At 42.5% G+C, this 5,426-nt stretch overlaps 1 protein-coding gene across 4 annotated transcripts in view; it reads right to left on the reverse strand.

Moving 5' to 3' along the window:
- Window positions 1–2,312, reverse strand: part of ppfibp1b (PPFIA binding protein 1b) — a 28,237-nt gene extending 25,925 nt beyond the window's left edge. For 3 of the 4 annotated variants that reach the window (XM_056598060.1, XM_056598058.1, XM_056598059.1), the window contains exon 1: window positions 2,149–2,311. The gene's annotated coding sequence lies outside the window, so the exon portion shown is untranslated. Of the gene's footprint in view, window positions 1–2,148 lie in introns of all 4 variants that reach the window. The other variant, XM_056598057.1, reaches the window with a different exon arrangement.
- Between the last annotated feature and the right edge of the window lie 3,114 nt (window positions 2,313–5,426).

Genomic DNA, 5,426 nt, shown 5'->3' on the forward strand with positions numbered 1-5,426 from the left:
AGAAGATAGGATCCCACTTAGGGCTGGGCGATATGGACAAAATCTTATATTATCTTTTATTTTGAACTTGAATTTCCATGCTTACAAAGGAGTAAGTAGCGAACAATCTGTCATTAACTGCAGTGTCATATAGTGCAAACATCTTGTAAACCTTGAACTGTTTTTTCAATACAAATAACATTTGTATTGAAAAAACACCTTGTGAAGCACACAAGGTGTGCTTCACACCTGCCTGGCTGTCAGTCAGTGCAGTGTAATATAAAATAAAAATCACAGCATCACACAAATATTTTAAATACTAATTATACACTTATAAAATAAAGTTATGTGCTGTGCAAATAGCTGGTGGTAAAAATATAACTGTTTCTTCAATACAAATGAGATTTTTTTTCACACCTGCCTTGCTTCAGTCAGAGCAGTGCAATATAAAAAAATAAAAAAAATTATTTTTTTTTTTCTCTCTCGGTATAAACGATATGGCCAAATCTCTCCCGGTAGACACTTTCATATCGTCCACGGTATGATATCGTCATATCGCCCAGCCCTAATCCCACTTAAAGAGCAGCTGCAATAACCTCAGAGTGTGGGGAATTTACAACACGGGTATAAACTGTTTGGTACTCGTGCCCGTCTGCCAAGAGTCCTGAGACACATTGGATACAGACCTAAGAAGAGGAGTGCTGAATAAATAGACTCATTCCAAGATAGACTGCCAGCCCAGTGTGTGTAGGCTGCATGTGTCATGACCAGGATATAACACCAGAGTAGCAGACACAACAGTGGTGCCTTGTTCTTTCAGAGATTGGTTGCAGTACAGACTCCAGATGTTTCAAAGTAAGTTACCTCGATACGTTTCCTAGAACGCAGACACACATGTAGGCTTCAAGTAGCAACCACATGCTAACACAGTCTTTGCAGGCCATATGTGTCATGCATTACCAGGACTTAACAACAGAGTAGCAGACAAAACGGTCGTTGTTTGTGTGACTCTTCATGGCCTGGTCACCACACCTCTTACTGCCAGACAACCTGGACCCTTCTTTCACTTACAACGATGGGAAAATGTCAGACAGCAACCCCATAACAACACACCAAGGCCTGCGAGGAGTAATGTGGAAATATCCTGATATGTGAATGTCTGTGATTCCTCCTCATAACATTATGAATGCAGTGATCTCGATGTGGAGGTTAAGGCAGTGATCTCCATGAGGTTAAGGCAGTGATCTCCATGAGGTTAAGGCAGTGATCTCCATCTGGAGTTTAAGGCAGTGAGATCCCTGTCGTGGATCAGCATAACACACATCTGAAACAGCAGCCATTTGTAACTTGGCTATAAGAGACAGTTACTCATTGGTTACTCAGTAACAAAATGCTAACTACTTCTGCTCTACAGCGGTACACCGACCCGTGGAAACATGGACACACATTCTGGTTAGGATCAGTGGACTAGGACACACACAGATAGTTAGCCTATAAATTATAAAACAAGGAAAACCAACAGGACATCTGATGATTACAAAGACTTTCGCAACCCTTTGGCAAACTTAATATGAACGCACGCACATCGTAACGGGCAGACCCGTTCAGAGCCGAGCACTGATTTCAGAGGAACGTACAGAGAAACTCCTAAAAAAACTTGAGGACGCATTGAGGACCACTTCGACGTATGTTCAAAGATAATCTGTATATAAACAGGTATAATAACATACAATGTTGGATTCGAGTTTAAGACCCCCTTCCAGGAAAACCAACGCCATGCAGAATAAAGTGTAAGTGTAAGGGACGAGGTGGCCCCGGGCCCTGGGTCTATCTCCTGGATATATGTCCAGCCCCTTGGAGGTCTGAGGAGACTTGCCCCCGGGCCCCGGATCTATTTCCAGCCCGTTGGAGGTCTGAGGAGACGTGGCCCCGGATTATATCAAGCCCGTTGGAGGTCTGAGGTATAGTTCAGGAGCGAGGAGACGAGCGCTTAACAGATCGGTCACAAACAGCCTCCAACGTGTTTCAAAGTAAGTTTCCTCGATACGTTTCCTAGATGGCAGACACACATGTAGTCTACACGAAGTCACCACCTTCTAGGAAACATTCGTCTACATAATCTCTGCAGTCCAAAGCGAACTAAAGAGTTTTTTAGACTCAAACACTTACTGATCGAACCTGCTCCAAAAAACAATCTCCAAGAACCTCGCTTCTGAACTTTCTACTATCTTTTAACGCAAGCCCAGGACGCTTCTACATCCACCGCCATGACGGAATGACAGGGGGGATAGGAAAGTTAAAACGTCACCAGTGCCACATCCCGCCCTGCTCCCGACGGGATTGGTGTTCGGAAAAGGAACTTTGCGCAGGGATCTCTGATCCATGGGAGGAGCGTGAGGTGTACGGAGCCCTGGCGACCCTAAGTGGCCTGAGGGCGCAACAGCAGCTAGAGCAGATTTATGGTTGATATAGTGTCGTAATGTAGGCCCAGGGGCGGATCTAGCCATTTTGGGGCCCTAGGCTAAATATAGACATAGTCATTTTTGAAACACGTACACAAAACAAATAACCATCCCAATACTCTTAGAATCGCAATAAACCCATAGTGCACTGCCACTCAACTCTCCACAGTAAAATCAGTTTCAGATTTCTCCAGCCTTTGCCAAAATTACATGTTTATTACTCAAACGAGAGAGAGAGAGAGAGAGAGAGAGAGAGAGAGAGAGAGAGAGAGAGAGAGAGAGAGAGAGAGAGAGAGAGAGAGAGAGAGAGAGAGAGAGAATAATTTCCATTCTCTGCCAGAGATACAAAATGATCTTGCACTTAACAGAACTAAAATACAAAATGGATATGAGTCTATGAAAACCACCATTTACATTTAAACAGGACCAATGAAAAGATTTTGTGTGTGGACAGGAATAACAGTGGCTGTGAGAGTGAGTGAAAGACAGGCAAAGCAGTGGTTCAGTGTGAGTGAGTGAGTGAGTGAGTGAGTGAGTGAGTGAGTGAGTGAGTGAGTGAGTGAGTGAGTGAGTGAGTGAGTGAGTGAGTGAGTGAGTGAGTGAGTGAGTGACAGGAGAGAGAGAGAGAGAGAGAGAGAGAGAGAGAGAGAGAGAGAGAGAGAGAGAGAGAGAGAGAGAGAGAGAGACAGAGACAGAGACAGAGACAGAGACAGAGAGACAGAGACAGAGACAGACAGAGGGGGGGGGGGTGTTTAGGTGTGCAAGTGGTTAAGTTCTCCATCTTCAAATGTCCATTTTCCCTGTTGCCTTCACCATTTCATGTGAGTAAAACAGTGTGTGTGTGTGTGTGTGTGTGTGTGTGTGTGTGTGTGTGTGTGTGTGTGTGTGTGTGTCTGTGTCTGTGTCTGTGTGTGTGTGTGTGTGTGTGTGTGTGTGTGTGTGTGTGTGTGTGTGTGTGTGTGTGTGTGTGTGTGTGTGTGAGTGTGAGACAGAAAGCATTTGTAAACACAAAGTCCTAATGTTGTCTTCTTCTCAAAAGTCTTCATATCAGAGAAAAGTGGTGAGCAGCAGTATAGAACCCCAACAGCAGAGCCTGTCGCAAGTTCAGCAGCGGCTGCTGTGGCAGCAGCAGGTGTAAAAAATGAAGTCAATTTCGGCAGTGTATCTGCAATTCTTTTCTTCTCAGCTTTTTGTTTTCGTTTAGCACAACCACTATCATAATTCCGCCGCTTCATTTTCACCGAGTCCCATCCCTCTGCTTTGGTTTGAAGTACGTTATTTCGCGCTGCGCGCGTTACTACGTAATCATATTCTGGACTAGTCCAATGCACAATGGAGGGGGGCATGTGTGCTGGAAAATTATTATTTAGGCATTAGTTCGGCGTTATGTTGATATTTTTGTTATTTTTTTCTACTAGAAATGTTTTTGTTTTTTTTACTTTACATAAGTAATGGCTGGGGGGGTCAGATTTGGGGGCCCCTAATAAAGACAGATTTGGTTGGGGCCCTAGGCACTTGCCTAGGTTTGTCTTATGGAAGATCCGCTTCTGTGTAGGCCTATTCACAGCACAGCTCCCAGAAAAGTAATATCCAATCTAAAACGTTTCTTTCTTTTGATAATACATTTTGCTATTAAGTATAGGCCTATTGTTCATGTGTCAAATATATTGAAGAATCAATACACAACACAGAATTCAGACCAGACAGGAGAATCAACAATCAACAAGAAAACGCTTCTTTCATTTTTTTTTCAAACTGAGCAAATATCAGGTGTGCATTTCTACTGTTGTCCAACTTTAAACAGTCCCCCGGTGAGAATGGGTTAACTAGGAACTATAGTTAATAATAACACAGAGGTGAAAATGTTTGAACTCGGAAATATAGTTATTAACAGAGGTGAGAATGTGTGAACTCTGAGCTATAGTTAATAACACAGAAGTGAGAATGTGTTAACTAGGAACTAACAAAGAGACCACCTCAGCCGAGTCTCACTGAGTGCAGACAGTCCCAGGCCTCCATCTCTATTCTTCATGATGCTCCTGAAACCAAACCACGTGGTGTTGTTCTGGTTCATCAGAGGGTCCCAGACCCCTCTCCGAGACCACCTTCACACGGCCACATTCCAGCCTCTCTCTGATCCATCCTCCATGGCCTCTTAACGCGCGCACCCAGGCAGAGGATGGCCAGAGACAACAGGAGCAGGCAGACATGATCTGAACTGTCACAGGCATTGAGGTTCAGTTCCTTTGTGTAGCTGTAGTATCGGCTGTACTCTCTACTGTGTTCCCTGCACAAACCACACATTTAGTATCAGGACTATATTATATCTAGGGCCTTCAAATCAGTGGCAGAAATGCCTGAATATTACATTAATAATGTATAGAATTTAGCACTTGTGAAATGGCTAGTAGCTGATATAATGAATCAGAGCTGCATTGATGACTTTAGATAGAAGGCAAACTTGTAACTATGGCTGGATTACTGCCTCAGGGCCCAGGGTATGTTATTTGTCACTTTCATGGCATATTCCTAAAGAGCTAACCTGAACTGGAATGTGCACAATTACAGCCCAATATTTACAGAGAATACATGGGCATTCCAAAGTCCTGCCTTATTATCTGGTGTTGACAATGTTGTCTCTGCATCCCTTACCAGTCTTAAACAGCCCACTGTTGTTAAATCCACCAGTTAATGAAGTTCATGAAGACTGTAATGTGCAGTCATTGTTTCGCTTTCCATTTTTGTCTTGGCCAAATCTCAGAAGTATTTTGTGGGTCAATCCTAATCAATAAATCATAAATTTGTTTTTTTTAAACAAATACACTAATTGGACTATACTCTCAAAGAGTAGTTAAATTGAAATATAAATTATTCATTTATTATTAAATATATCTATTGTTATAACTATATAAACTATCCAACAGCTTATGATTTTTTTTTATTTTTTATAAAAACTATATTATTTGAAGATTTACCAAAATGTTA

Source organism: Gadus chalcogrammus, chromosome 9, assembly GCF_026213295.1.
Source record: "Gadus chalcogrammus isolate NIFS_2021 chromosome 9, NIFS_Gcha_1.0, whole genome shotgun sequence".
Lineage (NCBI taxonomy): Eukaryota > Metazoa > Chordata > Actinopteri > Gadiformes > Gadidae > Gadus > Gadus chalcogrammus.